This window comes from Rhinopithecus roxellana, chromosome 12 (assembly GCF_007565055.1).
Source record: "Rhinopithecus roxellana isolate Shanxi Qingling chromosome 12, ASM756505v1, whole genome shotgun sequence".
Classification (NCBI taxonomy): Eukaryota; Metazoa; Chordata; class Mammalia; order Primates; family Cercopithecidae; genus Rhinopithecus; species Rhinopithecus roxellana.
In genome coordinates this window covers 108849938-108862606 of record NC_044560.1, presented here as the reverse complement: position 1 = coordinate 108862606, position 12669 = coordinate 108849938, and positions in this window count along the sequence as shown.

The window sequence follows — 12669 nt, the reverse complement described above, 5'->3', positions numbered from 1 at the left end:
TCAAGCAATCCTCCTGCCTCAGCCTCCCAAAGTGCTGGGATTACAGGTATGAGACACTGTGTCCAGTCGATTTTTAAACTTTTTATCAGGGCAGGGTCTTGCCAAGTTTCCCAGGCTGGTCGGGACATGGTTATTCCTAACTGGCTGGCCAGCTTCACACAGGACAGGATATTAGTCACTTTCTCTTACTTGGTAGACAATTAATTAAGACCTTTGTGTCACACACAAATTCACAGACTTCAAGTTTACACAAACTGCTGAATAGAAACACAAATGGGACCAGGCATGGTGGCTCACGCCTGTAATCCCAGTACTGTGGGAGGCCCAGATGGGAGGAATGCTTGAAGCCAGGACTTTGAGACCAGCCTGGGCAACAAAGCAAGACCTCATCTCTACCAAAAAAGGGGGGAAGGGGACAGGGCACGGTGGCTCATGCCTGTAATCCTAGAACTTTGGGAGGCCATGGTGGGCGGATCACTTGAGGTCAGGAGTTCGAAACCAGCCTGGCAAACATGGTGAAACCCCCCCCATCTCTACTAAAAATACAAAATAATTAGCTGAGCATGGTGGCGGGTGCCTGCAATCCCAGCTTCTTGGGGGGCTGAGGCAGGTGAATTGCTTGAACCTGGGAGGCAGAGGTTGCAGTGAGCCGAGATTGCACCACTGTACTCCAGCCTGGGTGACAGAGACTCTGTCTCGAAACAAAACAAAACAAAACAAAACAAAAAAAAGTTTGGGGAGAGGGAAATCCACATAGGACACAATATCATTACTATGAAGAAAAAGAAAAAATAATTTAATAATAAATATCAAAAAATAATTTTGATACTCCCAGGTATTTGTCCTAGAGAGAAAAAATAACATGTTTGCACACAAACCAGTACACAGTTGTTCATGGCAGCTGTACATGGCTCAAGCCCAAATGTCCTTTAAGCTGCCAGTGGATTCAACAAAATACTACTCAGCAATAGAAAGAAATGAACTATTGATACAAATAACAACTTGGGTGACTGGGCTGAGTGGAAAAAAAAAAAAACATTAGCCAGGTGTGGTGGCACATGCCTCTGGGCTCAGCTATTCGGGAGGCTGAGATGGGAGCATCGCTTGAGCCCAGGCGGTGGAGGCTGCAGTGAGCAGTGACGGAGCAGGACTCCGTCTCTAAAAAAAGAAAGGAGGGGGTTACATACTGAATGATTCCATTTATATAACATTCTCAAAGCGACAAAATTATATATAGTGATAGAAAACAGACCAGCTGTGAACATAGGTGATTAGAATTTAAGAGAGGATTTTATTGTTATTATTGTTTCGATACGGAGCCTTGCTCTGTAACCCAACCCGCAGTGCAGTGGCTCAATCTTAGCTCACTGCAACCTCTGCTTCCAAGGTTCAAGCAGTTCTGCCTCGGCCTCCCAAGAAGCTGGGATAACAGGTGCCCACCACCACACCCAGATAAATTTTATATTTTTAGTAGAGACAAGGGTTCACCATGTTGCCCAGGCTGGTCTTGAACTCCTGACCTCAGGTGATCCACCCACCTTGGCCTTCCAAAGCGCTGGGATTACAGGTGTGAGCCAACACACCCGGCCAGGAGGATTTAAATAGTAAGGGGTACCCCAAGGGAGTTTCTCTGTGGAGGTGGGACAGTTCTGTTTCCTGATGGTGGTGATTAATGCTCGAATCTTTTTTTTTTTTTTTTTTGAGACGGAGTCTCGCTCTGCCACCCAGGCTGGAGTGCAGTGGCTGGATCTCGGCTCACTGCAAGCTCCGCCTCCCGGGTTTACGCCATTCTCCTGCCTCAGCCTCCCGAGTAGCTGGGACTACAGGCACCCGCCACCTCACCCGGCTAGTTTTTTGTATTTTTTAGTAGAGACGGGATTTCACCGTGTTAGCCAGGATGGTCTCGATCTCCTGACCTCGTGATCTGCCCGTCTCGGCCTCCCAAAGTGCTGGGATTACAGGCTTGAGCCACCGCGCCCGGCCGAATGATCAGTATTATAAAAGGAAGAATTCGGCCGGGCGCGGTGGCTCAAGCCTGTAATCCCAGCACTTTGGGAGGCCGAGACGGGCGGATCACGAGGTCAGGAGATCAAGACCATCCTGGCTAACACGGTGAAACCCCGTCTCTACTAAAAATACAAAAAACTAGCCGGGCGACCTGGCGGGCGCCTGTAGTCCCAGCTACTCGGGAGGCTGAGGCAGGAGAATGGCGTGAACCCGGGAGGCAGAGCTTGCAGTGAGCCGAGATCCGGCCACTGCACTCCAGCCTGGGCGACAGAGCGAGACTCCGTCTCAAAAAAAAAAAAAAAAAAAAAAAAAAAAAAAGGAAGAATTCACACAAGAAAACAATCTACATTCTTGACAAGTCACACGGTGATTAGGGAGATCCAGTTTTAAATCACCCACTACAAGCAGGAAAGGCAGACGGACACAACTCTGTATCCAGACTGAATCATTGTGAGTCAATTCTAACACGTGATTAGGATTATATTGTGTTGACTTAGTATATTTCCCTTTCCAAGCCTTCATCTTTTTCAGTGCCATTAATATTTTCCATGACTCCTTATGTTTAGCTCCTACAACAGGCCATATCATTTGGGGTTGAGGTACCACTATACCACCATATGCCCAAATAATAGGAACTCTTGCTGTACTTTTTTTTTTTTTAGACAGAGTTTTGCTCAGTCCCCCAGGCTGGAGTGCAGTGGTGCCATCTCAGCTCACTGCAAGCTCCGCCTCCCGGGTTCACGCCATTCTCCTGCCTCAGCCTCTCCAGTAGCTGGGACTACAGGCACCCGCCATCACACCCAGCTAATTTTTTGTATTTTTTAGTAGAGACAGGGTTTCACTATATTAGCCAGGATGGTCTCGCTCTCTTGACCTCGTGATCCACCCGCCTCGGCCTCCCAGAGTGCTGGGATTACAGGCGTGAGCCACCGCACCCGGCCAAGCATTTTCAATTAATTGTGTGGAATGAACCACGTATGAAGAATCAAAAATTACATTGAGAGGTGTTGGGGTGATCAGACCCAACACCAGGTCGTGGGGGCAATGAAGTCTGGTGGAGTCAAAGGAAGGAGAAAAAGACAAGTTTGAGAGAGAACATGGGACCGAGGGCCATCGCAAGTGCGGAGGCTGCAAAGGCCCTGTGCTCTGGGAGCCCACGCTATTTATTGGTGCTCAAACAAACAGCTGGTGAGGATTGAAAGGAAACAGTGTATCTAGTGAATGAGAAACATATGGCTGCTTGAGATAATGCGAATGCTAGAAGCAAGGAGCCAGCAAGTCTAGCAGACATGCAAGCCCTGCCTCACCTTCTCTCCCAACGTTCAGCTTTTCTCCCAGCAACAGGCATCTCAAAAGCAGTCAGCACTTCAATTACAGCTACAAGCTCCGCTTTTTTTTTTTTGAGACACAGTCTCACTCTGTCACCCAGGATGGAGTGCAGTGGGGCCGTCTTGGCTCACTGAATGCTCTGCCTCCCATGTTCATGCCATTCTCCTGCCTCAGCCTTCTGAGTAGCTGGGACTACAGGCACCCGCCACCACGCCCGGCTAATTTTTTTGTATTTTTAGTAGAGACAGGGTTTCCCGGTGTTACAGGATGGTCTCAATCTCCTGACCTTGTGATCCACCTGCCTCGGCCTCCCAAAGTGCTGGCATTACAGGTGTGATCCACCACGCCTGCCCCAAGCTCTGCTTTTTGAGCTGAAGTATAAGGCATCTGAAAACTTTACTTTGTGATCCAGAATAAGAAGCTTTACCATTACTAGACCCATCTGTAAAAACATTTTCAGCACCTTCAATTGGTTTAGATTTAGTTATTTTAGGGAGAATCCAATTAGTTCATTTCAAAAATTGAAATAATTTTGTTTTCAGAAAGTATCAAGAACACCTATGAACTCAGCTAAATGAGTTTGCCAAGTAAGACTATTTATAAAGGCCTGTTTTATTTGTGCCTTTATGGGAGGGAAAATAATTTTTCCAGGATCATATCCATGTCATTTAACAATTGAAGTTCTCCCACTTCCGATCAGAGTAGCAATTTGATCCAAATGAGGAGTTAGAGTCCGTGAATTCATATGTGGAAGAAAAAGCCATTCTACCAAGTTCTGCTCTTAGACAATAACACCAACAGGTGAACGCAGAGTCAGAAAAATCAGTAAGTCTGAAATATTTTCTGGATCTATTCTAGAAAGTGTTCCTTGCCCTGCTCCAGTAAACCAACAGCTTTTAGCAGTGTGCGTGACAGCCATCAAGAGCATGTCACATTGCTGCAGAAATCCTGTTTATGGCCAGTTTCTTCAAGGCCTGTATATGACAGGGTTACGGCTTACTACCAACAACCTGGTCTGCATCGTGAAAGATTTTGATGCACCTGAGCTCGGTGGCTCACACCTGTAATCCCAGCACTTTGGGAGGCCAAGGTGGGTGGATCACTTGAGGTCAAGAGTTCCATAGCCTGGCCAACAAGGTGAAACCCCGTCTCTAATAAAAATACAAAAATTAGCCAGGCACGGTGGTGGGCACCTGTAATCCCAGCTACTTGGGAGGCTGAGGCAGGAGAATCACCAGAACTTGGGAGGTGGAGGTTGCAGTGAGCCAAGACCGTGCCACTGCACTCCAGCCTGGGCAACCAGAGCAAAACTCTGAAAAAAAAAAAAAGAAAGCAAGCAAGCAAGGAAGGAAGGAAGGAGAGAAAGAAAGAAAAGATTTTGATGGAGGTTTTTTGGGCATAGAAGGAGAGATGGCCTTCCAAACAGTGGCAAACATCTATTCAGAACAAAGCTGGATGCATTTAGAAGAAGAGTAAGACGCTGGAGCCAGGGAGAGAGCGGGATACATGAGAGGTAAAGGTGGAGAGGTCAACTCGGCCATTTGTGAAGGGTCAAGGCACTCATTCGCCCTGGAGGAGGCGCCGGGGGTGGAGAAGGCGCTGGGGCCGGAGAAGGCGCTGGGGCTGGAGAAGGCGCTGGGGCCGGAGAAGGCGCCGGGGCCCGGAGAAGGCGCCGGGGCCGGAGGAGGCGCCGGGGGCCCGGAGGAGGCGCCGGGGGCCCGGAGGAGGCGCCGGGGGCCCGGAGGAGGCGCCGGGGGCCCGGAGGAGGCGCCGGGGGCCCGGAGGAGGCGCCGGGGGCCCGGAGGAGGCGCCGGGGGCCCGGAGAAGGCGCTGGGGCCTGGAGGAAGCCAGCATGGAGTCATCGTCAAGTGTTAGGAAAACACCTGCAAGGCGGGGGGTGGTGGCTCGTGCCTGTAATCCCAGCACTCTGGGAGACCGAGGCAAGCAGATCACCTGAGGTCAGGAGGTCAAGACCAGCCTGGCCAACATGGCGAAACCCCGTCTCTACGAAAAATACAAAAATTAGGCGGGCACGGTGGCAGGCACCTGTAATCCCAGCTACTCGGGAGGCTGAGGCAGGAGAATCGCTTGAACCCGGGAGGCAGAGGTTGCAGTGAGCTGAGATCGTGCCACTGCTCTCCAACCTGGGCAACAGAGCGAGACTCTGTCTCAACAAAAATAATAATAATTATTATTTTCTTATTGCTGCACTCCAGCACCTCAGAGGAGGCAAAAAGGTAAACACTGAGCAGAAAATGTGCCGGGCATGGTGGCACATGCCTATAATCCCAGCACTTTGGGAGACCATGGTGGGCAGATCACTTGAGCCCAAGAGTTTGAGACCAACCTGTAAAAAATTAGCCAGGTGTGGTCGTGTGCATCTGTATTCCCAGCTACTAGGGAGGCTGAAGTGGGAGGATCACTTGGGAAGGTTGAGGCTGCAGTACACTATGATGGCACCTCTGCACTCCAGCCTGGGCAACAGAGTGAGACTCTGTCTCAAAAAAGAAAAAAAGAGGCCAGGTGCAGTGGCTCATCCCTCTAATCCCAGCGCTTTGGGAGGCTGAGGCGAGCAGATAACCTGAGGTCAAGAGTTTGGGACCAGCCTGGGCCGAGCGCGGTGGCTCAAGCCTGTAATCCCAGCACTTTGGGAGGCCGAGGCGGGCGGATCACGAGGTCAGGAGATCGAGACCATCCTGGCTAACATGGTGAAACCCCGTCTCTACTAAAAAAATACAAGAAACTAGCCGGGCGAGGTGGCGGGTGCCTGTAGTCCCAGCTACTCGGGAGCCTGAGGCAGGAGAATGGCGTGAACCCGGGAGGCGGAGCTTGCAGTGAGCTGAGATCCGGCCACTGCACTCCAGCCTGGGCGACAGAGCGAGACTCCGTCTCAAAAAAAAAAAAAAAAAAAAAAAAAAAATAGTTTGGGACCAGCCTGGCCAACATAGTGAAACCCCGTCTCTACTAAAAATACAAAAGTTAGCTGGGCGTGGTGACGCACGCTTGTGATCCCAGCTACTTGGGAGGCTGAGGCATGAGAATTGCTTCAACCCAGGAGGCGGAGGTTGCAGTGAGCTGAGATCGTGCCATTGCACTCCAGCCTGGACGATAGAGCGAGACTCCATCTCAAAAAAAAAAAACTTGCGAAATTAAAGATCACACAGAAGGTGTCAACCAAGCATGCGGTAGGAAGACCTCGTGCCAAGAAGGGAGCATAACATTTATTCATTAACTCATGTGTTCACCAGAGTTTTCTGAGTGTAAATTCTTTTTTTTTTTTTTTTTTTTTTTTTTTTTGAGGCGGAGTCTCGCTCTGTCGCCCGGGCTGGAGTGCAGTGGCCGGATCTCAGCTCACTGCAAGCTCCGCCTCCCGGGTTTACGCCATTCTCCTGCCTCAGCCTCCCGAGTAGCTGGGACTACAGGGGCCCGCCACCTCGCCCGGCTAGTTTTTTTTGTATTTTTAGTAGAGACGGGGTTTCACCGTGTTCGTCAGGATGGTCTCGATCTCCTGACCTCGTGATCCGCCCGTCTCGGCCTCCCAAAGTGCTGGGATTACAGGCTTGAGCCACCGCGCCCGGCCCTGAGTGTAAATTCAATGCCAAAAAATAACATCACATGCCAGCTAGGAACCAGGACTTTGGATCTAGCCTGCCCGGGTTCAAATCCCAGTTCTGCCTTTTACTAGCTGTGGGAGCTTAAGCAAGTGCCTCAGCCTCCCCTATTTGCCTCATCTGCAAAATGAGGGTGATGACTGTAATGTCCTTGCACGTTGTTGTGATGATGGAATGAATTTTTATAGCAGATCTGCTTGTGAGGGGCCCGCCACATACTAAGTGCTGTAGAAGTGCTTGCTACTATGCATTAGCTTTTATCAGGTTCCTGTTTGCTGCTGAAACAAATGCTCATCATCCATAATAATAGTAGTAATGGCAATAGTATAAGAATTCTGGGCCGGATGCCGGATGCCATGGCTCACGCCCATAATCACTGCACTTTGGGAGGCTAAGGCGGGTGGATCACTTGAGGCCAGGAGTTCGAGGCCAGCCTGGCCAACATAGTGAAACTCTGTCTCTACAAAAAATACAAAATTTAGCTGGGTGTGGTGGCACACACTTGTTGTCCCAGCTACTTGGGGGGCACTGAGGCATGAGAATTGCTTGAATCTGGGAGGCAGATGTTGCAGTGAGCCGGCATTGCACCACTGCACCCCAGCCTGGGCAACAGAGGAAGACCTGGTCTCAAAAAAAAAAAAAAAAAATTATTACTTTCTTATTGCTGCACTTCAGCACCTCAGAGGAGGCAAAAAGGTAAACACTGAGAAGAAAATGTGCCAGGCACTGTGGCACATGCCTGTAATCCCAGCACTTTGGGAGACCGTGGAGGGTGGATCACTTGAGCCCAAGAGTTTGAGACCAACCTGTAAAAAATTAACCACGTGTGGTGGTGCGCATCTGTATTCCCAGCTACTGGGGAGGCTGAAGCAGGAGGATCACTTGAGCTGGGAAGGCTGAGGCTGCAATACGCTATGATGGCACCTCTGCACTCCAGCTTGGGCAACAGAGTGAGACTCTGTCTCAAAAAAGAAAAAAGAAGCTGGGCGTAGTGACTGACGCCTGTAATCCCTGCATTTTGGGAGGCCGAAGTGGGTGGATCACCTGAGGTCAAGAGTTTGAGACCAGCCTGGCCAACACGGTGAAAGTTCATCTCTACTAAAAATACAAAAATTAGCTGGGCGTGGTGGCGGGTGCCTGTAGTCCCAACTACTAGGGAGACTGAGGCAGGAGAATGGAGTGAACTTGGGAGGCGGAGCTTGCAGTGAGCCGAGATCATGCCACTGCACTCCAGCTTGGGTGACAAAGCGAGACACCGTCAAAAAAAAAAAAAAAAAAAGAAAGAAAGAAAGAAAGATGGCATTTTATTTATTTATTTATATATTTTTTGCAGGTTTTATTTATTTATTTATTTATTTGAGACAAAGTTTTGCTCTATTGCTCCAGCCTGGGAGACAGAGTCACACTCCGTCTCAAAAAAGAAAAGAAAAAAAATTTCTTTTTTGTAGAGATGGTGTCTCACCATATTGCCTAGGCTGGCCTCCAACTCTTGGGCTGAAGTGATCCTCCCACCTCAGCCTCCCAAAGCACTAGGCATGAGCCACCGAGCCTGGCCCAACTATCCATTATGCATAATTGTAAAGCAAGTCTGGCTAGACGCATTTCTACTGGAGCTGATAAAAAGGCCAGTGGCACACATTATTTAGGATTTCCCAGAATCTTGAGCCAAGGGGAGGGGTTGGACTGGCAACTTTCCCAGACTGGGTAGGGTGTTTCTTGTCAGAGAGCGAGAATTTCTCGGGCAGCTGCAGTGGTCTCTCTTGATCCTCTTGGAGTTGGGGCCGAAACAATCCACTTACCCCATACACTAGAACATGGTTCCTTTCTTTTTGAGATGGAGTCTTGCTCTGTCACCCAGGCTGGAATGCAGTGACACAATTTCAGCTCACTGCAACCTCTGCCTCCTGGGTTCAAGCGATTCTCCTGCCTCAGCCTCTCGAGTAGCTGGGATTACAGGCACCCGCCACCACGCCCGGCTAATTTTTGTATTTTTAGTGGAGACAAGAGTTTCACCATGTTGGTCAGGCTGGTTTCGAACTCCTGACCTCAAGTGATCCACCTGCCTCGGCCTCCCAAAGTGTTCGGATTCCAGGCGTGAGCCACCGCACCCGGCCAAGACCATACTCTTTAAGTTTCCCCCTAATAAACCATCCTGTATTGACAAACTAGATGTGTCGACCTCATTCTTTGGTTTCTTGGCTCCTTTGGCATTTGGGGATCGCTTTGCCTATATGAACCTTTCACAGAACACCATTTAGGACCGTTTTCCAGATTCAGTCACTGAGGCTCAGCTCTCCTCATTTTCTGAGAGAAGCAAAGAGAGGCTGCAGCTGATGTTTGCTACGGTCATTGTTGAGGTGCAGCTGGGAGGGCACGACATACATATAGCTTCCCAGGACATTCCAGGGAATATGTATTTTTGTTTTGTTTCGTTCTGAGACAGAGTCCCGCTTGGTCACCCAGGCTGATGTGCAGTGTTGCAACCATGGCTTCCCAGGCCCAGGCGATCCTTTCACCTCAGTCTCCCAAGTAGCTGGGACTTACAGGCATGTGCCACCACATCCAGCTAATTTTTTTTCTTTTTAGAGACGGGGTCTTGCTCTGTCACCCAGGCTGGCGTGCAGTAGCGTGATCTCGGCTCACTGCAATTTCTGCCTCCTGGGTTCAAGTGATTCTTGGGCCTCGGCCTCCCTGAGTAGCTGGGATTACAGGTGTGCCCCACCATGCCCAGCTAATTTTGGCATTTTTTGTAGAGACAGGGTTTCACCATGTTGCCCAGGCTGGGCCTGAACTCCTGTCCTCAAGTGATCCGCCCACATCGGCCTCCCAAAGTGCTGGGATTATAGTTGTGAGTGACTGCGCCTGGCCCTATTTATTTATTTATTTACATAGAGTCAGGGTCTCCCTATATTGCCCAGGTTGGCTTCAAACTCCTGGGCTCAAAGGATCTTTCCTCCTTGGCCTCCTGAAGCGTTGGGATTATAGGCATGAGCCACTGCACCTGGGTTATTAGTTTTTCTCGAGAAAGGGTCTCACCCTCTCTCCCAGGCTGGAGTGCAGTGCCGTGGTCATGGCTCACTGTAACCTTGACCTTCTGTGCCCAGGCAGTTCTTCTGCCCTTAGCCTTCCGAGTAGCCGGGACCACAGGTGTACGCCACAACACCCGGCTAATTTTTGATTTTTTTTTTTTTTTTGTAGAGATGAGGTCTTGCTATGTTGCCCAGGCTGGTCTTGAGCTCTGAGCTTGAGTCATCCTCCTGTCATCCTCTCCTGAAACCCCCCACCCCACCATCACCGGCCTCCAAAGTGCTGGGCTTATAGGCATGAACCACTGTGCCTGGCCAGAATTTCATTTAAACAAATACTCCTGGCTGGGTGTGGTGGCTCACGCCTGTAATCCCAGCATTTTGGGAGGCCCAGGCAGGCGGATCATGAGGTCAGGAGATACCATCCTGGAGAATACAGTGAAACCCCATTTCTACTAAAAAAAAAAAAAAAAATACAACAAATTAGCCGGGCGTGGTGGGGGGGCCTGTACTCCCAGCTACTTGGGAGGCTGAGCTTGCAGTGAGCAGAGATTGCACCACTGCACTCCAGCCCGGGTGACAGAGCAAGACTCCTTCTCAAAAAAAAAAAAAAAAAAAAAAAAAAAGACCAGGCTGGCCAACATGGTGAAACCCTCTACTAAATATACAGAAAAATTAGCCAGGTATGTGGTGGGCGCCTATAATCCCAGCTACTCAGGAGGCTGAGGCAGGAGAATTGCTTGAACCCGGGAGGCGGAGGGTGCAATAAGCTGAGATCGCGTCATTGCAGTCCAGGCTGGGAGACAGAGCACGACTCCGTCTCAAAAAACAAAACAAAACAAAAACAAATATCCCCTGCATACTTTTTACCAGACCCCAACTTGGTCCAAGGAAAGTGTCCCCATCCCAGGTGAGGATGAATCACCACTGGTGGATGCCACCTTGGTGGATCTGTCTACAGCTGTCACTGACTGTGCCTCACAGCCAGTGGGATGTAAGGAAACAAGAGGGGAGGGCTGAAAGGAGAGGGGGCTCCGGGGACAGATTTTCTCGCACTTAACAATGCTCACAACAGAATGCGACCTCTTCCTTCACTGGTTGTTGGTGACATCTGGAGCAGCTGCAGCTACCTTGGAACCATGAGGGGAAGGCCAGCCCCCAAACCTATCCTTGGCACAGCTAGGGGATGTGAGAACCTGGCTCCCTGAAGTCATCCTGCCTTGAGACATCTTGGTTTTTGTCATAATGCATTTTTATTTATTCTTTTTCTTAGAGAGTGTCTCACTCTGTCACCCAACCTGGAGTACAGTGGAGCAATCGATCATGGCTCACTACAGCCTCAAACTCCAGGGCTCAAGGGATTCTCCCACACCAGCCTCCCAAGTAGCTGAGACTACAGGCATGCACTACCATGCCCAGCTAATTGTTTTTTCTTTTTTTAGAGATAGGGTCTCGCCATGTTGCCCAGGCTGGTCTCAAAATCCTAAGCTCAAGTGATCCTCTTGTCTCTGCCTTCTTTTTTTTGAGACAGAGTTTTGCTCTGTTGCCCAGGCTGAAGTGCAGTGGTGCGATCTTGGCTCACTCCGCCTCCCGGGTTCAAGTGATTCTCCTGCCTCAGCCTCCTGAGTAGCTGGGACTACAGGCATTTGCCACCATGCCCGGTTAATTTTTTTTAGTATTTTTAGTAGAGAAAGGGTTTCACCGTGTTAGCCAGGATGGTCTCCACCTCCTGACCTCGTGATCTGCCCACCTTGGCCTTCTAAAGTGCTGGGACTACAGGTGGAGCCACCATACCTGGCATATTCTTTTTTTTTTTTAAACAGTCTTGCTCTGTCGCCCTGGCTGGAGTGCAGTGGCGCAATCTCAGCTTGCTGCAGTCTCCGCCTCCCAGGCTCAAGCGATTCTCCTGCCTCCGCCTCCCAAATAGTTGGGATTTCAAGTGCCCGCCACCACACCCGGCTAATCTTTGTATTTTTAGTAGAGATGGGGTTTTGCCATGTTGACCATGGCTGGTCTTGAACTCCTGGCTTCAAGTGATCCCCCCATCTTGGCCTTTCAAAGTGTTGGGATTACAGACATGAGCCACGGCACCCGGCCAAATTCATCTTTTAAAAATTGCTTAATCCCGGTGAGGCGCAGTGGCTCACGCCTGTAATCCCAGCACTTTGGGAGGCCAAGGTGGGTGGACCACGATGTCAGGAGTTTGAGACCAGCATGGCCAATATGGTGAAACCCCATCACTACTAAAAAAAAATGCAAAAATTAGCTGGGTGTGGTGGCAGGTGGCTGTAATCCCAGCTGCTCGGGAGGCTGAGGCAGGAGAATCGCTTGAACCCAAAAAGTGGAGGTTACAGTGAGCTGAGATTGCACCACTGCACTCCATTCCAGCCTGGGTGACAGAGTGAGACTCTATCTTTAAAAAAAAAAAAAAGCTTAATCCCAGGTTTGGGTTTTCTGTCCTTATGGCTGAAGGGACCTATGTGAAGGCTGCAGACTCATCAGGGGCCGACGGAAAGATACCAGGATTGAGCCTCTCAGAAGCGATGCTTGAATCCAATCTTCAAAGATGAGGACTCCAGCCGGGCGCATCACGAGGTCAGGAGATTGAGACCATCCTGGCTAACACGGTGAAACCCCGTCTCTACTAAAAAAATACAAAAAACTAGCCGGGCGAGGTGGTGGGCGCCTGTAGTCTC